General features: G+C 50.2%; 1 protein-coding gene across 2 annotated transcripts in view; it reads left to right on the forward strand.

The window, feature by feature from the left end:
* The window catches only part of memo1 (mediator of cell motility 1), a 99,561-nt gene that overhangs the window by 54,458 nt on the left and 20,199 nt on the right, over positions 1-24,904 (forward strand). The window lies entirely within an intron of this gene.

Consider the following 24,904-nt stretch of genomic DNA (forward strand, 5'->3'; position numbering starts at 1 on the left):
CATGTGGGTCAACTGACCTATGGCAATGTTTACACTCTGTCCAAGTCTCCCACCCTCCATTCATCTAATCCTATCAGCACAATTCCTTTCTCCCTTGTGTGTTTATTTAGTTTCCCCTTCAATGCCTCATTGGGAGCAAGTTCTACATTCCAGCCACACTCTGGGTAAAGATATTTCTCATGATTTCTTTATTGGAATTATGAATGACCATCTGTATTTATTGGCCCTAATTCTGGCCTCTTCCCAAGTAGAAAACATCTTCTTATGTCCATCCTAGCCAAGCCCCTTCAAGCTTGCCATCAGATATCTTTGCTACATTGGCAAAAGCTTAAAAGGCCTGGTGGTTCTGTCGACTTGGTCTACTGCCGAAACGCAAGTGATTTCCACGAGCTGTTTGTTCTCTAGTTTCATGACCAACTTGACCTAAATCCACTAAACTAATAAAGGCTGAATGTTAAGTGAGGCATTTATCTCTCCTTTGCCCGTTTAACTGTTTGAAGCAGAGAAATGGCACATCCTCTTTGTGTTTGCACCAATATTACTTCTGGGTGTCTCTGCCCTGCCACGACAAGCTATTCAGAATTTCTTGGCTGCAAGCAAACCTTGAATCATAAAGCTGCTGGTACATCAGATGTTGTCTTTAGCTGCCTTGGCCCTAATCTCTGGAATTCCTGCCCTACACTTCTTGCGCTCTCTATCTCCTTTAAGCCACTCCTTAACCAAGTTAGACATCTGTCTAACATCTCCTTGTGTCTCTCAGTATCAAATAGTGATATGTTCTTGCAAAGTGCCTTGGGATGTATGACTATGTTGAAGGAACTCTTTAAATGCAGGAAATTGTTTTATATTATATCTCTTTAAAAAAATTATTTAATGGGATGTGGGCATTGTGCCTTGGCCAGCCTTTATTGCCCATCCCTAATTGCCCTTGAGAAGGTGACAGTGAGCTACCTTCTTGAACCGCTGCAGTCCGTGGTGTAGGTACATCCACAGTGCTGTTAGGAAGGGAGTTCCAGGATTTTGACCCAGTGACAGTGAAGAATGGCGATGTAGTTCCAAGTCAGGACGGTGTGTGGCTTGAAGGGGACCTTACAGGTCTTGATGTTCCCATTCATCTGCTGCCCTTCCTTCCAGATGGCAGAGGTTACAGGTTTGGAAGGCGCTGTTGAGGGGCCCTTGATGAATTGTTGCATGGGCTCCCAAGTCCTTTTATAGGGGAGGTGACTTCAATAAATCAGTGATTTCTAAATGACAATGTTATGGAGTGATTTTCTTCTGTGTCACACAGTACACAGTGCCTTTATCTCAGTCATATCTTTCTCTATTACAAGGCTCTTCAGTGGCACGCAAAGGACCTTTTTTGGGCTTTGGACAAGTGGGTGGACAGAAGGTCTTTGAGGTGTACAGGAGAGCAAGCATAGAACCCAACACAAATTGGCTTTTGGCCAGCCAATGAATGGAAGTAAGCTGCGATTGGCAGCAATAATTGACCAATCAGAAGTGAGAAGGCTCTGTGGGCATGATTATTGCTGATCAACATGTGGAGCAGAGTGGAGTTTGTAACTATCACTGCGCAATGAGATCAGCTATAACAGGATTGGTTGGATTGGGATTCTAAATGACAGAACAGAATGTAAAAAAATATATATATTTTTATAGCACTGTTCGCAACTACCAGTCTCAAAGTGCTTTTCAGCCAATAAAGCACTTTTATTTTTTAAGTATAGTCACTGTTGTAATCTAAGAAACGTGACAATCTATTTTGTACACAGTAAACTCCCCCAATAACATCGTGAGAATGACTAGATGATCAATTTTCATGATGTTGAATGAAGGTTAAATTGTGGCCAGGACGCTGGGAGCACTCTCGTATTCTTCTTCAAAATAGTGCTGGGGGATCTTTTACATCCACTTGAGGGGGTCTGACTAGGCCATCTTGTTTGAATCAGTATTGCATAAAAGAAAAAAGATACTTAGTTAATTTCAGAAGGAAATGTGGGCAATTATGGTGAAAATGATTGTTTTGTGAATAAATTTCTATCATAAGAGGAACAGATTTATGAGAATGGTTCCAGGGATGAGGAACTTCAGCTCTGAAGATAGGTTGGAGATTGAAAGATTAAATTAGGAGAGCGAAGAGGGTGCATGAAAATACCCTGGCAGGTAAAATAAAGGAAAATTCAAAGGTATTTTAGAAGTATATTTAGGGTAAGAGGATGATTTCGGAAAGAGCAGGATCAATTAGGGACCAACGTGGCAATCTGTGTGTGGAATCGAAAGACGTAGATGAGGTTTTAAATGAGTTCTTTGCATTTGTGTTCACTATGGAGAAGGGCGATAAAGGTACAGAAATCAGGGAAGGGCCCGAGGTTAGGGGGTTTGGGGTGGAGGAGATGAGCGTGGTGATTGGGACGATTCAGGCAGGAAAGGTGGCTGGGCCAGACGGGTTCCCGCTCGAATTGTATAACTGATTTAAGGATAGGCTGGTGCCGCTGATGGTGGGAATGTTCGAAGACGCGATGGACAGGGGTGTCTTGCCATAAACAATGAGGCAAGCCTCCATCTTGTTGTTGCTTTAAAAGTACAAGGATCTGGTGGAGCGTGGGTCGTACAGGCCCATATCTCTGTTTAATGTATACGGCAAGATATTGGCAAAGGTGTTGGCGTTAAGACTGGAGGGGTGCCTTCCGAAGGTGAGTGGGGAGGATCTGATGGGGTTCGTAAAGGGCAAGCAGTTTGTCCTCGAATGTGAGGAGGCTTTTGAATGTGGTGCTTTCTCCAGCAGAGGGAAGGGAGACGGAGGTGGTGTTGGCGTTAGATATGGAGAATGCGTTTGATCGAGTGGAGTGGCGTTATTTGGTGGCGGTGTTGGAGATTTTTGGAATTGGGCTGAAGTTTGTGGTGTGAGTGTAGCTGTTATATAGGGAGCCGATGGCATGTGTGCAAACGAATAGTATAAATTCAGGGTACTTTGCATTGAATGGGGTATGAGGCAGGGATACTCCATGTACCCCCCCTCTGTTTGCATTGGCGAGAGACCTTGGCCATTGCGCTGAGGAGCTTGGGGTTGTGGAAGGGGATGGTAAGGGGGCGTAGGGTGTCCTCATTTGTAGATGACTTGCTGTATATTTCGGAGCCGGACTCTTCGGTGGGGAGCATAATACGGTTGCTTCAGAGATCTGGGACATTTTCAGAGTACAAATCAAATTTTGGGAATAGTAAGTATTTTTTGATCTCCCCCTCCGGGAGGTGGGGGCTGTCATTCTGTATGGCAGTGTCTCAGTTTAGGTATTTGGGGTGCAGGTGGCCTGGGATTGGGCAGGGCTTTGGAAGTTCAATTTTACTAGCTTGAGGGAGGGTGAAAGCTGACTTGCTGATGTGGGACAATCTCCCTCTGTTGTTGGCAGGCTGGGTACAGGCAGTAAAGATGAATGTTTTGCTGTGACTCTTGTTCCACTGCCTGCCGGTCTTTTTGCTCAAGTGTTTTTCTAGCGGGGTGGACAGGCTGATCTCGTTTGTTTGGGCGGGAAAGGTGGCTAAGATTAGGAAACTGATACTGCAGAGGGGTGGCAGGCAGCGGGGAGCGAGGCCTCCCAAATTTGATGTATTACTATTGGGCGGCAAATACAGAGAAGATTCAGGGATGGAATAGGGAGGCTTTGTGGGTGAGGATGGAGTCCTGCTCTTGCAGGGGATCGGGTTGCAAGTGCTGGCAACGGCGCTGTTCCCGATGGCCACCGAGAAGTCTTTGGTGGTCCAGTGGTGGTGGCCATGCTGAAGATCTGGGGCAGCATTTTTTTTTTTGTTTTTATTAAATATTTTATTGAAAATTTTTGGTCAACCAACACAGTACATTGTGCATCCTTTACACAATATTATAACAACACAAATGACAATGACCTATTTTATAAACAAAAAATGAATAAATAATAAATAACAAAAATGAAAACTAGCCCTAATTGGCAACTGCCTTGTCACAAGTAACACTCTCCAAAAATATAATTTAACAGTCCAATATATAATTATCTGTAGCAACGACCTATACATACTATACAGTATATATTAACAACCCTGAGAGTCCTTCTGGTTCCTCCCCCCCCCCCCCCCCCCCCCCCCCCCCCCCCCCAAGATCCTGGGCTGCTGCTGCTGCCTTCTTTTTCCCATTCCGTCTATCTTTCTGCGAGGTATTCGACGAACGGTTGCCACCGCCTGGTGAACCCTTGAGCCGACCCCCTTAGGACGAACTTAATCCGCTCTAGCTTTATAAACCCCGCCATGTCATTTATCCAGGTCTCCACCCCCGGGGGCTTGGCTTCTTTCCACATTAGCAATATCCTGCGCCGGGCTACTAGGGACGCAAAGGCCAAAACATCGGCCTCTCTCGCCTCCTGCACTCCCGGCTCTTGTGCAACCCCAAATATAGCCAACCCCCAGCTTGGTTCGACCCGGACTCCTACTACTTTTGAAAGCACCTTTGTCACCCCCATCCAAAACCCCTGTAGTGCCGGGCATGACCAAAACATATGGGTATGATTCGCTGGGCTTCTCGAGCACCTCGCACACCTATCCTCCACCCCAAAAAATTTACTGAGCCGTGCTCCAGTCATATGCGCCCTGTGTAATACCTTAAACTGAATCAGGCTTAGCCTGGCACACGAGGACGACGAGTTTACCCTGCTTAGGGCATCTGCCCACAGCCCCTCCTCGATCTCCTCCCCCAGCTCTTCTTCCCATTTCCCTTTTAGTTCATCTACCATAGTCTCCCCTTCGTCCCTCATTTCCCTCTATATATCTGACACCTTACCATCCCCCACCCATGTCTTTGAGATCACTCTGTCCTGCACCTCTTGTGTCGGGAGCTGCGGGAATTCCCTCACCTGTTGCCTCGCAAAAGCCCTCAGTTGCATATACCTGAATGCATTCCCTTGGGGCAACCCATATTTCTCGGTCAGCGCTCCCAGACTCGCGAACTTCCCATCCACAAACGGATCTTTCAGTTGCGTTATTCCTGCTCTTTGCCACATTCCATATCCCCCATCCATTCCCCCCGGGGCAAACCTATGGTTGTTTCTTATCGGGGACCCCCCCCAAGGCTCCAGTCTTTCCCCTATGCCGTCTCCACTGTCCCCAAATCTTCAATGTAGCCACCACCACCGGGCTTGTGGTGTAGTTCCTCGGTGAGAACGGCAATGGGGCTGTCACCATAGCCTGTAGGCTAGTCCCCATACAGGACGCCCTCTCTAATCTCTTCCACGCCGCTCCCTCCTCCTCTCCCATCCACTTACTCACCATTGAAATATTAGCGGCCCAATAATACTCACTTAGGCTCGGTAGTGCCAGCCCCCCCCCTATCCCTGCTACGCTGTAAGAATCCCTTCCTCACTCTCGGGGTCTTCCCGGCCCACACAAAACCCATGATGCTCTTTTCAATCCTTTTTAAAAAAGCCTTCGTGATCACCACCGGGAGGCACTGAAACACAAAGAGGAATCTCGGGAGGACCACCATCTTAACCGCCTGCACCCTCCCTGCCATTGACAGGGATACCATATCCCATCTCTTGAAATCCTCCTCCATCTGTTCCACCAACCGCGTTAAATTTAACCTATGCAATGTGCCCCAATTCTTAGCTATCTGGATCCCCAGGTAACGAAAGTCCCTTGTTACCTTCCTCAACGGTAGGTCCTCTATTTCTCTACTCTGCTCCCCTGGATGCACCACAAACAATTCACTTTTCCCCATGTTCAATTTATACCCTGAAAAATCCCCAAACTCCCCAAGTATCCGCATTATTTCTGGCATCCCCTCCGCCGGGTCCGCCACGTATAGTAGCAAATCGTCCGCATACAAAGATACCCGGTGCTCTTCTCCTCCCCTAAGTACTCCCCTCCACTTCTTGGAACCCCTCAACGCTATCGCCAGGGGCTCAATCGCCAGTGCAAACAATAATGGGGACAGAGGGCATCCCTGCCTTGTCCCTCTATGGAGCCGAAAATATGCAGATCCCCGTCCATTCGTGACCACGCTCGCCACTGGGGCCCTATACAACAGCTGCACCCATCTAACATACCCCTCTCCAAAACCAAATCTCCTCAACACCTCCCACAAATAATCCCACTCCACTCTATCAAATGCTTTCTCGGCATCCATCGCCACTACTATCTCCGCTTCTCCCTCTGGTGGGGCCATCATCATTACCCCTAACAACCTCCGTATATTCGTGTTCAGCTGTCTCCCCTTCACAAACCCAGTTTGGTCCTCGTGGACCACCCCCGGGACACATTCCTCTATTCTCATTGCCATTACCTTGGCCAGGACCTTGGCATCTACATTTAGGAGGGAAATAGGTCTATAGGACCTGCATTGTAGCGGGTCCTTTTCCTTCTTTAAGAGAAGCGATATCGTTGCTTCAGACATAGTCGGGGGCAGTTGTCCCCTTTCCTTTGCCTCATTAAAGGTCCTCGTCAGTACCGGGGCGAGCAAGTCCACATATTTTCTATAGAATTCGACTGGGAATCCATCCGGTCCCGGGGCCTTTCCCGCCTGCATGCTCCTAATTCCTTTCACCACTTCTTCTACCTCGATCTGTGCTCCCAGTCCCACCCTTTCCTGCTCTTCCACCTTGGGAAATTCCAGCCGATCCAAGAAGCCCATCATTCTCTCCCTCCCATCCGGGGGTTGAGCTTCATATAATTTTTTATAAAATGTCTTGAACACTCCATTCACTTTCTCCGCTCCCCACTCCATCTCTCCTTCCTCATCCCTCACTCCCCCTATTTCCCTCGCTGCTCCCCTTTTCCTCAATTGGTGTGCCAGCAACCTGCTCGCCTTCTCCCCATATTTGTACTGTACACCCTGTGCCTTCCTCCATTGTGCCTCTGCAGTGCCTGTAGTCAGCAAGTCAAATTCTACATGTAGCCTTTGCCTTTCCCTGTACAGTCCCTCCTCCGGTGCTTCCGCATATTGTCTGTCCACCCTCAAAAGTTCTTGCAGCAACCGCTCCCGTTCCTTACTCTCCTGCTTCCCTTTATGTGCCCTTATTGATATCAGCTCCCCTCTAACCACCGCCTTCAACGCCTCCCAGACCACTCCCACCTGGACCTCCCCATTATCATTGAGTTCCAAGTACTTTTCAATGCACCCCCTCACCCTGAGACACACACCCTCATCTGCCATTAGTCCCATGTCCATTCTCCAGGGTGGGCGCCCTCCTGTTTCCTCCCCTATCTCCAAGTCCACCCAGTGTGGAGCGTGATCCGATATGGCTATAGCCGTATACTCCGTTCCCCTCACCTTCGGGATTAATGCCCTACCCAGCACAAAAAAGTCTATTCGCGAGTAGACTTTATGGACATAGGAGAAAAACGAGAACTCCTTACTCCTAGGTCTGCTAAATCTCCACGGGTCTACACCTCCCATCTGCTCCATAAAATCTTTAAGTACCTTGGCTGCTGCCGGCCTCCTTCCAGTCCTGGACTTCGACCTATCCAGCCCTGGTTCCAACACCGTATTAAAATCTCCCCCCATTATCAGCTTTCCCATCTCTAGGTCCGGAATGCGTCCTAGCATCCGCCTCATAAAATTGGCATCATCCCAGTTCGGGGCATATATGTTTACCAAAACCACCGTCTCCCCCTGTAGTTTGCCACTCACCATCACGTATCTGCCCCCGTTATCCGCCACTATAGTCTTTGCCTCGAACATTACCCGCTTCCCCACTAATATAGCCACCCCCCTGTTTTTCGCATCTAGCCCCGAATGGAACACCTGCCCCACCCATCCTTTGCATAGCCTAACCTGGTCTATCAGTTTCAGGTGCGTTTCCTGTAACATAACCACATCTGCCTTAAGTTTCTTAAGGTGTGCGAGTACCCGTGCCCTCTTTATCGGCCCGTTCAGCCCTCTCACGTTCCACGTGATCAGCCGAGTTGGGGGGCTTCCTACCCCCCCCCCCCTTGTCGATTAGCCATCACCTTTTTCCAGCTCCTCACCCGGTTCCCACGCAGCTGTATCTCCCCCAGGCGGTGCCCCCCCCGCCCATCCTCTCCCATACCAGCTCCCCCCTCTCCCCAGCAGCAGCAACCCAGTAATTCCCCCCTCCCACCCCCCCCCCCCCGCTAGATCCCCCGCTAGCGTAATTACTCCCCCCATGTTGCTCCCAGAAGTCAGCAAACTCTGGCTGACCTCGGCTTCCCCCCGTGACCTCGGTTCGCACCGTGCGACGCCCCCTCCTTCCTGCTTCTCTATTCCCGCCATGATTATCATAGCGCGGGAACCAAGCCCGCGCTTCTCCCTTGGCCCCGCCCCCAATGGCCAACGCCCCATCTCCTCCACCTCCCCTCCTCCCCCCCCATCACCACCTGTGGGAGAGAGAAAAGTTACCACATCGCAGGATTAGTACATAAAACCCCTCTTTGCCCCCCACATTCGCCCCACCACTTTGTTCGAACGTTCTTTTTAATAACCCGCTCATTCCAGTTTTTCTTCCACAATAAAAGTCCACGCTTCATCCGCCGTCTCAAAGTAGTGGTGCCTCCCTCGATATGTGACCCACAGTCTTGCCGGTTGCAGCATTCCAAATTTTATCTTCTTTTTATGAAGCACCGCCTTGGCCCGATTAAAGCTCGCCCTCCTTCGCGCCACCTCCGCACTCCAGTCTTGATAAACGCGGATCACCGCGTTCTCCCATTTACTGCTCCGAGTTTTCTTCGCCCATCTAAGGACCATTTCTCTATCCTTAAAACGGAGGAATCTCACCACTATGGCTCTGGGAATTTCTCCTGCTCTCGGTCCTCGCGCCATCACTCGGTATGCTCCCTCCACCTCCAACGGACCCGCCGGGGCCTCCGCTCCCATTAACGAGTGCAGCATCGTGCTCACATATGCCCCGACGTCCGCTCCCTCCACACCTTCAGGAAGACCAAGAATCCTCAGGTTGTTCCTCCTTGCGTTGTTTTCCAGTGCCTCCAACCTTTCCACACATCGTTTCTGATGTGCCTCCTGCGTCTCCGTCTTCACCACCAGGCCCTGTATATCGTCCTCATTCTCGGCTGCCTTTGCCTTCACGACCCGAAGCTCCCGTTCCTGGGTCTTTTGTTCCTCCTTTAGCCCTTCGATCGCCTGTAGTATCGGGGCCAACAGCTCTTTCTTCATTTCCTTTTTGATCTCTTCCACACAGCATTTCAAGAACTCTTGTTGTTCAGGGCCCCATGTTAAACTGCCACCTTCCGACGCCATCTTGGTTTTTGCTTGCCTTCCTTGCCGCTGTTCTAAAGGATCCACTGCAATCTGGCCACTCTCTCCTCCTTTTTCCAGGGGGGATTCCCTTCTGGTTTACCGCACAGTGTTTTTAGCCGTCAAAATTGCCGTTGGGGCTCCTATCAAGAGCCCAAAAGTCCGTTTCACAGGGAGCTGCCGAAACGTGCGACTCAGCTGGTCGTCGCCGCACCCGGAAGTCCTGGGGCAGCATTTTAGATTGGGAGTTGAATCGGGGGATGCCTATTAGAGGGAATCATGGATTTGAGCCGGGGAGGATGGATGCAAGGTTCCGGGGATGGGAAGAGAGGGGGATCACGGAAATGAAGGATGTGTTTCTGGGAGGGGGATTTCTGAGTCTGGAGGAACTCGGCGAGATTTTTGGGCTGGTGCAGGTGTGGGCCTTTGGGAGCAATGTCTTCCCGCCTTCCCGATAACGCTTGCCTCCTCATTGCTGGAGGCGGTGTTGGAGAGGGGGATCGTCTCGGCGGTTTACGGGAGGATTTTGGAGGAGAATGGGGTGTCATAGAATCATAGAATGTACAGTGCAGAAGGAGGCCATTCGGCCCATCGAGTCTGCACCAGCTCTTGGAAAGAGCACCCTACCTAAGCCCTTTCTCCACCCTAACCCAGCAACCCCATCTAACCTAAGGGCAATTTAGCATGGATAATCCACCTAACCTGCACATCTTTGGACTGTGGGAGGAAACCGGAGCACCCGGAGGAAACCCACGCAGACACAGGGAGAACGTGCAAACTCCGCACAGTCAGTGACCCAAGCCGGGAATCAAATCCGGGTTCCTAGTGCTGTGAAGCAGCTGTGCTAACCACTGTGCTACCGTGTCCATGGAGGGGGTTAAGGCGAAGTGGGAGGAAGAGCTGAGGGGGTTGGCACTGGAGGAGGGATTGTGGTGTAAGGTGCTGCGGAGGGTAAATATCTTGGCTTTGTGCGCGAGGTTGGGGCTGATGCAGCTTAAGGTAGTGTATATGGTGCACCTTACAAAGATGAGCCGGCTGATTGAAGAGGTGGAGGATGTCTGTGAGCGATGTGGGAGGGGCCCTGCGAACCACGTCAGCACATTCATCTTTACCACTTGCACCCTCTCTAACAATGTCAAGTGCAAAGCATCCCACCACTTGAGATCCCACTTATCCTCCTCCACTAATGCTGTCAAGTTCCACCAGTGCATCATGGCCTACTCATGCATTACTTGAATACCCAAATACCTAAACCGTTCTCTTGCCACCTTAAATGGTAACGCACCAAAATTGGCTCCCCGCCCCGCCGCATTCACCGGAAACAGCTAACTTTTTCCTACATTCAGCTTATACCCGGAGAAGGTCCCAAACCTCTCCAAAAGGCCCATGATTGTGCCCATACTCTCCCGAGGGTCCGACAGAAACAACATCAGGTCGTCTGCGTACAGCTTCACCCAGTGCTCCCTGTCTTCCCCCTCAATCCCTCGTCACTTCGCTGATCCCCGATGGGCCATCGCCAAGGGCTCAATCTCCAACACAAATAACAATGGCGACAGCGGGCACCCCTGCCTCGTTCCCCTGTGTACCCAAAGTGCCCTGAACTCCTCTCATTCGTTTGCACACTTGCCACCGGGGACATATACCAAAGTCGAACCAACGCCACAACCGTTGGCCCAAACCCAAATCTACCCAGAATTTAAAACAGATTACCCACTTTACCCGGTCAAAGGCCTCCTCCGCATCCATCATCCATGGATACAATAATCTCTGGTGCCTGCCCCCCTGACGCAGTCATTATATAATCTTTATTGCCACAAGTAGGCTTACATTAACACTGCAATGAAGTTACCGTGAAAAGCCCCATGTCACCTCATTCCAGCACCTGTTCGGGTACACAGAAGGAGAATTCCGAATGTCCAAATTACCTAGCCGCACCGTCTTTTGGGGCATGTGAGAGGAAACCGGAGAACCCGGGGGAAACCTACGCAGACACAGGGAGAACGTGTAGACTCCGCACAGACAGTGACCCAAGCCAGGAATCGAACCTGGGACCCTGGCACTGTGAAGCAACAGTGCTACCCACTGCTACCATGCTGCCCATTATTATTACATTCAACAGCCTCCTAATATTGCTGGAGAGCTGCTTACCCTTCACAAAACCTGTTTGATCCTTGGAGACCACATCTGGCACACACCCCTCCAACCTACACGCCAATACCTTCGCCAATACTTTCACATCTGTGTTCAACAAAGAGATGGACTTGTAGGACCCCCACTCCAGTGGGCCTTTCCCCTTCTTCAGGATTAACAAAATTGATGCCTGTGACAATGATGCTGACAACCCAGCCCTCTTCACCGCCTCACTAAACATCCCCAACAGAAGGGGGGCCAACTCCATCGCAAACTGCTTATAGATTTCTGCTGGAAAACCATCCGGGCCTAGGGTCTTCCCGGACTGCATTCCCCTGATACTATTCATCATCTTCCTCAGCCCCAGCGGCTCCTCCAATACCTGCCTCTTCCCCTCCTCCAGCTCTGGGAACCTCAACCCGTCCAGAAACATTCCCATTTCCCTCAACTCTCTACGCAGCTCGGCCTTATACAACTTCCCATAATACCCCCGAACCCCTCATTTATCTTTTCTGGCTCTGACACCAACCCCCCCTTCTCCGCACTTACCGTTAAAATCTCCCTAGACACTGCCTGCTGCCACAATTGGTGACCAGCATATGACTCTCCTCTCCATACTCATACTGCAGCCCCCTCACCCTCCGCAGCCGCACAACTGCCTTACCCTTTGTCAGCCTATCAAACTGTCCCTGCAACCTCTTTTTCACCAGCAACATCTTTGGGGGGGGCTGCCGAGTATCTTCTATCCTTTCCACTATCTCATCCAACAGCCTGTGCTCCTCCCTCCTCCTCCTGTCTCTATGAGCCTTAAACAAAGTAATCTCATCTCGGGCCCACCGCCTTCAAAGCTTCCTAAAACGTGTCCAACGACACTCCCTGTTCTGATTAAGTTCCACATAATTCCTAATTGTCACCTTCACCTTCTCACAGAATGCCTTGTCCACCAGAAGTCCTGAACCCAACCTCCATCCTGTCCTCTGCACCTGCCCCGAAATGAGCCTCACATCGACTCACTCCATGGCTGCCACCGGAAGTCATGGCAAATTGAATTTAACCCTGAAAAGCGTGTGAGGTAATGCATTTTGAGAGGATTAACAAGGCAAGGGAATACACAATGTTCACGAGGAAGTACGGAGGAACAGAGGGACCTTGGGTTTCATGTCCATAGATCCATGAAAACAACATCCCCGGTAGATAAGATGGTTAAGAAGGCATATGGGATTCTTGCCTTTATTATCCGAGGCACAGAATATAAGAGCAAGGAGGATTTGATAGAGCTGTATAAAATGCTCATTAGGCCACAGCTGAAGTGTGTTCAGTTCTGATCACCACAATATAGGAAGGAAATGATTACAGTAGAGAGGGTGCAGAGGAGATTCACCAGGATGTTGCCTGGGCTGGAGCATTTCAGCTATCAAGAGGGACTGGATAGACTGGGGTTGTATTCCCTGGCGCAGAGAAGGCTGAGGGAAGGACCTGATTGAGGCGTATAAAATTATGAGGGTGTTGATAGGGTGGGTAGGAAGGAACCTTCCCCTAACGGAGGGGTCAATAATCAGGGGGCATAGGTTTAAGATAAGGGGCAGGAGATTTAGAGGGGATGTGAGGAAAATCTTTTCTTGCAGAGGGTGGCTGGAATCTGGAAGTCACTGCCTGAAAGGTGGTAGAGGCAGGAAACGTCACAACATTTAAGAATTATTCAGATGAACTAAACGCATCTGGGTCGGATTCCGGATCTGGAGGTAGGAAGCTTGATAATGGGGGGGGGGGGGGGGGGGGACTTCAACACGGTGCTGGACCCAACACTGGACAGTTCTAGGTCCAGGACGGGTAAAAGGCCGGCTGCGGCCAAGGTGCTCACGGGGTTTATGGACCAGATGGGGGGAGTGGATCCATGGAGGTTTGCCAGGCCGCAGGCCAGGGAATTTTCCTTTTTTTCCCACGTCCACAGAGCCTACTCCCGGGTAGATTTTTTCATTTTGAGTAGGGCGCTAATCCTGAAAGTGGAGGGAACGGAATATTCGGCCATAGCTATCTCGGACCACGCCCCGCATTGGGTGGAGCTGGAGTTGGGGGAGGAGAGGGACCAGCGCCCGCTGTGGCGCCTCGATGTGGGACTGTTGGCGGATGAGGGCATGTGCGGGTGGGTGCGGGGGTGTATTGAAAGATACTTGGAGGCCAACGACAACGGGGAGGTGCAGGTGGGGGTAGTCTGGGAGGCGTTGAAGGCGGTGGTCAGGGGAGAGCTAATCTCCATTAGGGCCCACAGGGAGAAGAGAGAGAGGAGGGAGAGGTTGGTGGGGGAGATTTTAAGGGTGGACAGGAGTTATGCAGAGGCCCCCGAGGAGGGGCTACTTAGGGAGCGACGGAACCTCCAGACGGAATTCGACCTGATGACCACGGGGAAAGCAGAGGCACAGTGGAGGAAAGCGCAAGGGGCGGCATATGAGTATGGGGAGAAGGCGAGTCGGATGCTGGCACATCAGCTTCGTAAGAGGGAGGCAGCGAGGGAGATTGGTGGAGTTAGGGATAGAGGGGGGAATACAGTGCGGAATGCGGTGAGAATAAACAAGGTATTTAGGGACTTCTATGGGGATCTGTACAGGTCTGAGCCCCCAGCGGGGGAGATGGGGATGCGACGATTCCTAGATCAGCTGAGGTTACCGAGGGTGGAGGAGGAACAGGTGGCTGGTTTGGGGGCGCCGTTTGGGCTGGAGGAGCTGGTTAAAGGATTGGGGAACATGCAGGCGGGGAAGGCCCCGGGGCCGGATGGGTTCCCGGTTGAAATTTACAGGAAATACGTGGACCTGCTGGGCCCGTTGCTAGTGAGGACTTTTAATAAGGCGAGGGAGGAGGGGACCTTGCCCCCGACAATGTCCAGGGCGCTGATTTCTTTGATTTTGAAGCGAGACAAGGATCCATTGCAATGTAGGTCGTATAGACCGATCTCGCTCCTCAATATTGATGCTAAGTTGCTGGCGAAGGTGCTGGCTACGAGAATTGAGGACTGTGTCCCGGGGGTGATTCATGAGGACCAGACGGGATTTGTGAAGGGTAGGCAGCTAAATACTAATGTGCGGAGGCTCCTCAATGTGATTATGATGCCCTCTGTGGAGGGGGAAGCGGAGGTAGTGGCAGCTATGGATGCGGAGAAGGCCTTTAATCGGGTGGAGTGGGAGTATCTTTGGGAAGTGTTGCGGAGGTTTGGGTTCGGGGAGGGGTTCATCAGTTGGGTCAGGCTGCTATCTCGAGCCCCTGTGGCAAGTGTGGCTACGAACCGGCGGAAGTCGGAGTACTTTCGGCTGTACCGGGGGACGAGGCAGGGGTGTCCCTTATCCCTCTTGTTGTTTGCAATGGCAATTGAGCCGCTGGCCATGGCACTGAGGGAGTCCAGGAAATGGAGGGGATTGGGTCAGGGGGGAGAGGAACACCGGGTGTCGTTGTATGCCGATGACCTGTTGTTGTATGTTGCGGATCCAGTGGAGGGGATGGCGGAGGTCATGCGGATCCTTGGGGAGTTTGGGGACTTTTCGGGGTATAAACTCAAAGTAGGGAAGAGTGAGCTCTTTGTGGTGCACTCAGGGGACCAGGGAAGGGGGATAGACGAGTTACCACTGAAGAGGGCGGAAAGGAGCTTTCGGTACCTAGGGATCCAAGTAGCTAGGAGTTGGGGGGCCCTGCACAAGCTCAATTAGACGCGGTTGGTGGAGCAGATGGAGGAGGATTTTAAAAGATGGGATATGCTGCCACTCTCACTGGCGGGTAGGGTGCAGTCGGTAAAAATGACGGTCCTTCCGAGGTTTCTCTTTGTGTTCCAGTGCATTCCCATTTTGATCCCCAAGGCCTTTTTCAAACGGGTAAGCAGGAGCATCATGGGATTTGTGTGGGCGAATAAGACCCCGAGGGTGAAGAGGGTGTTTCTGAAGCATAGCAGTGACAGGGGGGGCTGGCGCTGCCGAATCTATGTGGCTATTATTGGGCAGCCAATGTGGCGATGATCCGTAAGTGGATAATGGAGGGAGAGGGGGCGGCGTGGAAGAGGATAGAGATGGCGTCCTGTGTGGGCATGAGCCTGAGGGCGCTGGTGAGGGCGCTCTCGCCGACAAGGTACACCACGAGTCCGGTGGTGACGGCGACGCTGAAGATCTGGGGGCAGTGGAGGCGACACAGGGGCGAGGTGGGAGCCTCAGTTTGGTCCCCAATTCAGGAGAACCATTGGTTCGTCCCGGGAAAGATAGATGGGGGGTTCCGGAGCTGGCATCGGGCAGGGATTAGAAGAATGGGGGACCTGTTCATCGATGGGACGTTTGCGAGCCTAGTGGCGCTGGAGGAGAATTTGGGCTACCCCCGGGAAACACTTTCAGGTACATGCAAGTGAGGGCATTTGTGAGGCGGCAGGTGAGGGAATTCCCGCTGCTTCCGGCACGTAGGATTCAGGACAGGGTGATTTCGGGTGTATGGGTTGGAGAAGGCAAGGTTTTGGCGATTTACCAGGAGCTGCAGGAAGAGGAGGAGGCCTCGGTGGGAGAGTTAAAGGGCAAGTGGGAGGAGGAGCTTGGGGAGGAGATAGAACATAGAACGATACAGCGCAGTACAGGCCCTTCGGCCCACGATGTTGCACCGAAACAAAAGCCATCTAACCTACACTATGCCATTATCATCCATATGTTTATCCAATAAACTTTTAAATGCCCTCAATGTTGGCGAGTTCACTACTGTTGCAGGTAGGGCATTCCACGGCCTCACTACTCTTTGCGTAAAGAACCTACCTCTGACCTCTGTCCTATATCTATTACCCCTCAGTTTAAAGCTATGTCCCCTCGTGCCAGCCATTTCCATCCGCGGGAGAAGGCTCTCACTGTCCACCCTATCTAACCCCCTGATCATTTTGTATGCCTCTATTAAGTCTCCTCTTAACCTTCTTCTCTCCAACGAAAACGACCTCAAGTCCATCAGCCTTTCCTCATAAGATTTTCCCTCCATACCAGGCAACATCCTGGTAAATCTCCTCTGCACCCGCTCCAAAGCCTCCACGTCCTTCCTATAATGCGGTGACCAGAACTGTACACAATACTCCAAATGCGGCCGCACCAGAGTTTTGTACAGCTGCAACATGACCTCCTGACTCCGGAACTCAATCCCTCTACCAATAAAGGCCAACACTCCATAGGCCTTCTTCACAACCCTATCAAACTGGGTGGCAACTTTCAGGGATCTATGTACATGGACACCTAGATCCCTCTGCTCATCCACACTTCCAAGAACTTTACCATTAGCCAAATATTCCGCAGATAGATAGATGAGGGTCTGTGGGCTGATGCCCTGAGTAGGGTTAATTCTTCCTCCTCTTGTGCCAGGCTCAGCCTAATACAGTTTAAAGTTACTCACAGAGCGGATATGACAGGGGCGAGGTTGGGTAGGTTCTTTGGGATGGAGGACAGATGTGGGAGGTGCTTGGGGATCCCAGCAAATCACGTCCATATGTTCTGGTCGTGCCCGGCACTGGATGGGTTTTGGAGGGGTTTTGCGAGGACTATGTCCAAGGTGGTGAACGCCCGGGTCAAGCCGAGCTGGGGATTAGCATTATTTGGGGTATCGGACGAGCCGGGAGTGCAGGAGGTGAAAGAGGCCGGTATTCTGGCCCTTGCGTCCCTGGTAGCCCGGTGGAGGATTTTGTTACTGTGGAAAGATGCAAAGCCCCCTAGTGCGGAAGCTTGGATCAATGACATGGCAGGGTTCATCAAGTTGGAGAGGATAAAGTTTGCTTTGCGAGGGTCTGTGCAAGGGTTCTTCAGGCGGTGGCAACTGTTCCTAGACTATCTCGTGGAGCGTTAGGAGGAGGTCAGCAGCAGCAGCCCAGGGGCGGGGGGGGGGGGGTGTGGTTCTTTCGGGGTGGCATTTGGGTTAAGGTGGGGGGTGTCCCTATTTGTGTTTTTTACTGTTATATGGGGGGTTATTGTATATGGGGGAAATCCAATGTATAATTTCTGCTTGTGTGTTCTTGTTTCTTTTTTCTTGTTGGGGGGTGAGTTTTGTTGAAAATGTGTTGAAAAATTTGAATAAATATATATTTTTTAAAAAAGACTACGGACCAAGTGTCAGACAATGAGATTAGAGTAGATAGATACTTGATGGCCGGCGAGGACACGATGGACTGAAGGGCTGAACATGCAGTACGAGCTCTATGACTCTGAGGTTAGGACTGCTTAGAGAAAAGAAAGTTGAGAAGCGATTTGATAGAGGTATTCAAAATCATGAGTTGTCTGGACAGAGTAGATAATTCCCACTTGTGAGAGGATTGGGAACAAGATCCTCATTCCCAGCTGATGTTACCACTGGACAGTCGGGTCCCCAGAATGGAACGCTGACTCGATAGACTATAACTTTTATTTTTTTTGTTTAGAGACATGGATGAACAGAGTCACTGGATTGCTGGTTAACTTTAAACAAAACAAGATTAACTATAATACACTGCTTCCTCACTCCCATGACATCTTTATATATACAAGTTTATAAGGATTACATAAGTCACAAAGTATCTTAAATTCTAATATTCTACGTAAGTACACAGTCCATGTAAACTAATAGGTGAAACGTGTTCAGACGCACCACATTCTGAAACCAAGTGGCAGATGCCACCCAATAGAACTTCTGAGGATTTTTCATTAAATCCCTCTTAATACTTGTCGCACTGTGAGCCAACTGGTCACACTGGATCTTTGACGTCCACACGCGTATTTCCAAATGCCAATCTCAAAGAAGCATGCCGTAGAATCTTCTCCCACACAAAGCTTTCTCTAACTCGGAGCACTTTCTTTACTTTTTACTTTAACTTAACCCAACAGGGAAATTCATCATCTTGTTTTCTATATATAAATTTAGAGTATCCAATTCTGTGCAGCGTGGTGGCGCAGTGGTTAGCACTACAGTCTCACGACGCCGAGGTCCCAGGTTCGATCCCAGCTCTGGGTCACTGCCCGTGTGGAATTTGCACATTCTCCCCGTGTTTGCATGGGTTTCGCCTCCACAACCCAAAGATGTGCAGGCTAGGTGAATTGGACACGCTAAATTGCCCCTTAGTTTGAAAAAATTAATTGGGTACTCTAAATTTGTTTTTGAAAAAAAAGAGTATCCAATTCCTTTTTTTCCAATTAAGGGACAATTTAGTGTGGCCAATTCACCTACCCTGCACATCTTTGGGGTTGTGGGGGTGAGACCCACGCAGCCATGGGAGAATGTGCAAACTCCACAAGGACAGTGACCCAGGGCTGGATCGATCCTGGGTCCCCGGCGCCTTGAGACAGCAATGCTAACCACTGCGCCACTGTGCTGCCCTCAGATTACATAAAGCGTGAATTTCCCAGATGTTTCATTCCAACATTAACGGCAGAGCTAAGGGGGGCGGGCAGCAGTTTTGATGAATAAAATAATTTAGTTCTCTCCCTTAAACACAATCTCAGATCCTGGAGGACGTTATACAATGGTTAGTGGCACACTTTTTCAAACCCCATAAGTGTTGGTGAATGCCTATGTCCTGACTGGTGTGATACAAAATTATTATATTGCTTCTATTCTCCCTTCCCAATCTGGACACCCACCATCTTAACTTCCGAGAGTTAAACTGTGTTATGGATTCAGGGCTAGATCACTCGAGTACAAAGACTCTGGTGTGTCCAGGGCTCTCCACATTTATGACTCAAATGGGTTGTGTTGATCCTTGGTGTTTTCTCCACGTGGGTTTTCTCATACTTCTCTCATGTCCACCATGCCGACTCACATTTTTTAGATAGAGCCCTTCTTCCCACAGTTGAAACAACCGAGTATCCTGACACAGTTATATCAGACCACACTTCCCACTCCTTTGCCCTGGCTCTTACTTCCAAAACTAAAGGCAGTCTTCATGGAGATTTAACACAACCGTGCTATCTGACAGAGGTATTTGTAAATTGAAATACACCAATAAAGATGTTTTCATCAAAAGAGATAAATCTGAATCCACCACCCCATCAGTACTGTGAGAGACCCTCAAGGTGGTTCTCTGGGGGGAACATAATGCTCTACAAGCAAGTCATAACTCCAGGCCCTGCCCACTGGGCTTGGCCCGCTCCATCTCATTGTTACCATCAAGCCCACAACCATTACCTCGGTCATCGTTTCTGCCGTGAACAGTGCGGCCCCACCCAACGACCCAGCCGGGTCTGGTAATCAGCAGACATGCCACTCAAGGGGGGAACTTCTCCACACCTTCAGCTCCACTTTCCTGCCGAAACTACCCCACTTTCGGGTAAATAGAGCTCAAACCAATGTCTTCTAGCCGGAGCTGACCTTTGTGCAACCACTCACTCCATTGCCACCACCGGAAGTAATTCACATGCCGTCTTCTTGACATTATACTTTCCCCAACTACCTCGACTGACCCCGAGGTTGTTGTCTCTCAGGCTTTTGAGGGGAAAGGGTCATTAGAAGTTGGGAAACCCCAGATGGAACAGTTGATAATGTTTATCAGAGAAGAGTTCCGCCATCAAAGAAAGGAGATGCACGAGGACTGGTTGAAGGTCATTGAGGGAGCAGTAGCACCCCTGAGAGGATCGATGGAGAGAGTGGAGAAGTGCATCGAGGCACAGGGATCGCAAACACGGGTGATGGAGAAGGTGGTGTCCGATCAGTGATCGGGTGGTGGTGATGGAGTCGGTGGTGGGGATCCTGGGGAACTTTGCAGTCGCTAAGGGCAAAGCTAGAGGAGCAGGAGAACAGGTCTAGGAGGCAGAATCTACATATCGTCATCCTGCCGGTGGGTGTGGAAGGTACAAGCACCACAAAATATTTTTTGAGGATGCTGGCGGGGCTGGTGGTGGAGAGGATGCTGGACAAGGCCCCAGAGATGGATCGGGCACACAGGTCCCGAAGACTGAAGCCCAGAGCGGGGGGCCCACTGCGGGCAGTGATCGTGAGCTCCACAAATTTGTGGAGAAGGAGACGATCCTGGGCCAGGGAGAAGCAGAACTGCGAATGGGAGGAATCGGGTCCGAATTCACCAAGAGATTGGCGTTGAGCTGATGAAGAGGCAAGCCGGATTTAACAAGGCCAAGGTGGTGTTATATCGAAGGCAGATTCAGTTTGGAGTACAGTACCCAGCGAAAAATGTGGGTAACATTTGCCGGTTGGGAGTACTATTTTGAAATGCTAGAAGAGACCAATGACTTTATAAGAGACCACAAACTGGGAGAGAACTGAATGTCGGCGGGAGATGGAGTGGATGGATCTGCAGAGGTCGGATGATGCTGGTATTGTGGGGGGCCAGAGGATGGGTGTTTTTGGGTTGTGTATTTTTGTCTTTTTTCAGGGGACTATAAGTTTGTAAGGGGGAAAATAGGCGTCCCCCCGTCTCCCCCCCCCCCCCCCATGCCGTTTGTGATGTTTTTCTTTTGAGGGGGTGACCTGTGGTTTTGGTTGTGTCTTTGGTTTTGTGGGGGAGGATGGGGTGCACAGACAAGGAGGAAATGATGATTGGGGGGGGGGGGGGGGGTGGTATGTGATGAGGTAGAGTTGGAGATTGAGAGTGGTCATGGGGGAGAAGGGGGCCATATCGAATGGGCTCGGTTCAGGGTGAAATTGAAAGAGGTAGAATCGGAAGGGGATGATGCCGGACAGTAGATGGGAGTGGAGGCATAAGCCTCCGGTAAGATCCGTAGCATGCAGTGCCCAGGGACTGAACAGGCCGGTTAAGAGATCTTGGGTCTTCACGCACCCGAGGAGTCTGAAGGCAGGGGCTGGTCTTTCTGCAGGAGACATGTCTCCCAGTGAATTAGGTCAGGTTGAGGAAGGGTTGGATGGGACAGGTGTTTCACTAGGTGTTTGACTCAAAGTCGCGGGGGGGAGGCTATCTTGATGAGCAAAAGGACGAGGTTTGTAGGGGCCAAGTGCGGGACCCGGCGGGGTGGAAGTACGTGATACTGAGTGGGTGCTGGAGGGGACGCCGGTGGTGCTAGTGAATGTATATGGGAGAGGGATTTGTACCTGGAAGAGAAGTTAGCAGGTTGAAGCGGGAATATTTGTTTACGGGTTTGGGTAAATCTGTTTTTGGTCCAAAATATATTTCATAGATTTGCCTTCTCTATACCTCCCTTACAAGGTATGCACACTAATTCTCTACATGCAAAGTATTTCCCTCCATCCAGAGAAATCGGTCAAGGGCACTCTATGCCTCCACTCTTTTTGCTTCGGCGAAGGAATGCCTGTCCATAGCCTCAAAGTCGTCAACACTGTTAAAGGGTATCAACCGAGATGGTGTGGAACATCGTGTGTCCTTGTATGCGGATGACCTATTTCTATTTACTAACCCTGTTGCTCGTGTTGACGACATAATGAAATAATGAATATTCTCTATTTTTTAAAAAAGTATTTTATTGCAAACATGTAACAAAACAGGTTACAGCAAAAAAAAAACCAGGAGACATACTTCCCAACATTCAACAATACAGTATGTACACATCTTTCCCCATTTTCGTCCCGCGACGAACAGTTCCTCAAACACGATCACAAACACCCCCCACCTTTTCTCAAACCCCCCTGCAGAGCCCCTTAACTCATACTTTACCTTCTCTTAAAAACATTTAAAAAAAAAAATTATACATTTAGAGTACCCAATTCATTTTTTTTTCCAATTAAGGGGCAATTTAGCGTGTTCAATCCACCTACCTTGCACATCTTTGGGTTGTGGGGGTGAAACCCACGCAAACACGGGGAGAATGTGCAAACTCCACATGGACAGTGACCCAGAGCCGGGATCGAACCTGGGACCTCGGCGCCGTGAGGCAACAGGGCGAACCCACTGCGCCACCGTGCTGCCCCATACTTTACCTTCTCTAATCGCAGGAAGTCCTACAGGTCACCCAACCAAGTCGCTACCCCCGGTGGCACTGCCGACCGCCACTCCAGTAAAACTCGCTGCTGTGCAAGCAGAAAGGCAAAGACCACAACATTGGCCTTCCGCCTCTCCATGAGCTCCGGCTTCTCTGAAACTCCAAATATTGCCACCAAAGGGTTCGGGTCCACCTCCTCCTCCACTAACCTGGCTAAGACTGCGAACACTCCCGCCCAGAATCTTCCCAATTTTTCACAACCCCAAAACATGTGCGCGTGATTCACTGGCCCCCACCCTTGCCTCTCACACTCATCTGCTACCCTCTGACAGAACCCACTCATTCTCGCCTGAGTCATATGCACCCTGTGCACCATCTTAAACTGTATCAGGCTCATCCTTGCACAAGCGGAGGTTCCGTTTACACTACGCAGTGCCTCACTCCATATTCCCCAATTGATCTCCCCTCCCAACTCCACTTCCCACTTCTCCTTGATCTTCACCACCCGCTCCCCTCCCTCCCCCCCGCCACTTGTATATATCCCCAATTCTTCCCTCCCCTTCCACAAATAATGAATATTCTCAGCATCTTTGGCTCATTCACTGGCTCTAATTGAATATCAGCAAAGTGAATTTTTCCCGGTCAACTCTATTGCCAAACAAATTCTCCCTGGACCTTTACTGTTCCGTATATCTATTGCTGGCTTTCAGTACTTGGGTGCGAACATAACTCACTCTCTTGCATCTCTTCATAAAACAAACTTTACAAACCTGATCACTAAAATTACAGCGCTGGGATAGTTTGCTTCTTTCCTTAATTTGCAAAATTCAATCTATAAAAATGAACATCGTGCCCAGGTCCTTATTTATTTTTCAATGTCTTCCTTTTTACCAAAATCATTTTCTGTTGTGCTAAACAAGCTGATTTCAATGTTTATCTGGGCAGGCAAAACACCCAGACCCAATAGAGCGATACTTCAGAGAGGGAGACCGGATGGTGGGCCAGCACTGCCTAACTGTACCATTCATTATTGGGCAGCCAATTTTCAAAAGATTTTACTGAGTATAACCTGGTGTCTTATGGAAGCCCATTCTTGTGGCTCATTCTCATCACTCGTGTGGCTCATTCTCATCATTCTTGTGATTCATTCTCATCACTCGTGAGGCTCATTCTCAACACTCTTGTGGCTCAGCCTTTCTTCCTGCCTTAATTAGTGCCCCACTCACCTTACCTCCTCAATAAATGTGAAGCCCTCTTTTGACTTCTACTTCACAAATATGGAGACGACTTCCGGTGGCCTCCCGAGGTCGCACATTGGATGGCTCATGCTCGAGGCTTGATTATTTAGAATTTAATGCCCGGTAGCAGGGGAAATTTTTCATTAAGTAAGTGCAGGAAGACATAAGGAAGAAGGATGTCCAAAATCCAAAGAAAGCTGTCGTGAAGAAGGGGGCGAATGAAGGTTCGCCGTGGAAGGGTCGGCATGGCAACTGGAAGGATGGCGGAGGCTGGGTCGTTGGGTGGGGCCGCACTGTTCACGGCAGAAACGATGACCGAGGTGATGGTTGTGGGCTTGATGGTAACAATGAGATGGAGCGGGCCAAGCCCAGTGGGCAGGGCCTGGAGTTATGACTTTTTAAAAAATATATTTTTATTCCCCTCCTTTTTCCTATTTTCTCCCAAATTTACACCCACCAACAATAAACAATAATCAGTAACGAATGCAGGGACAATCCCTATATCAATAACAATCCCATCCTCCCACCAAACTCCCAAACAGCAGCCCACATATTAACATAAACATAACAAAAAGGAATCCGGAATCACCCATAGTGACCTTAACACATACAGTACGAAGTCTTACAACACCAGGTTAAAGTCCAACAGGTTTGTTTCGATGTCACTAGCTTTCAGAGCGCTGCTCCTTCCTCAGGTGAAGGAAGGACCTGAGGAAGGACCTTCACCTGAGGAAGGAGCAGCGCTCTGAAAGCTAGTGACATCGAAACAAACCTGTTGGACTTTAACCTGGTGTTGTAAGACTTCGTACTGTGCTCACTCCAGTCCAACGCCGGCATCTCCACATCATTAACACATACAGTCCTCCTCCTCTCAACTCCCCCCCCCCCCCCCCCCTCAATGTTTGATGTAATCCAATTCTCGAAAGTGCATAATGAATAACGCCTATGAATTTTAGAACTCCTCCATCCTTTCCCTTAGTTCAAATTTGACCTTCTCAAGAGTCAAGAATTCCAGCAGGTCCCCCCTGCCATGGCACAGGGTGGAGAGGTTGATCTCCATCCCAACAGGATCCGCCTTCGAGCGATCAACGAGGTGAAGGCTACAACATCTGTCTCCGCACCCGTTTCCGACCACGGTTGGTCCGACACCTCGAATATGGCCTCCCGAGGTTAGGATAGTTACGTGGAATGTGAGGGGTTTGTTGGAAGGAGGTTTTCAGTGTCATCTCGGGGGTAGTGCTCGTGAACTTGGAACCAGGGCCCCTAGAGGCCTATTTCGGGGTGTCTGACCGGCTCAGGCAGCAGGCGGGTGCGGGGGCAGATGTTAGCTTTCACCTCGCTGATTGCCCTGAGGCAGGTCCTGTTGGGGTGGAGGCCAGCTTCTCCACCCTGTGACACGGCTTGAATTTCATTGACTTTCGGGAAGGTGAAGTTTCAGCTGA

Source organism: Scyliorhinus torazame, chromosome 1 (assembly GCF_047496885.1).
Source record: "Scyliorhinus torazame isolate Kashiwa2021f chromosome 1, sScyTor2.1, whole genome shotgun sequence".
Classification (NCBI taxonomy): domain Eukaryota; kingdom Metazoa; phylum Chordata; class Chondrichthyes; order Carcharhiniformes; family Scyliorhinidae; genus Scyliorhinus; species Scyliorhinus torazame.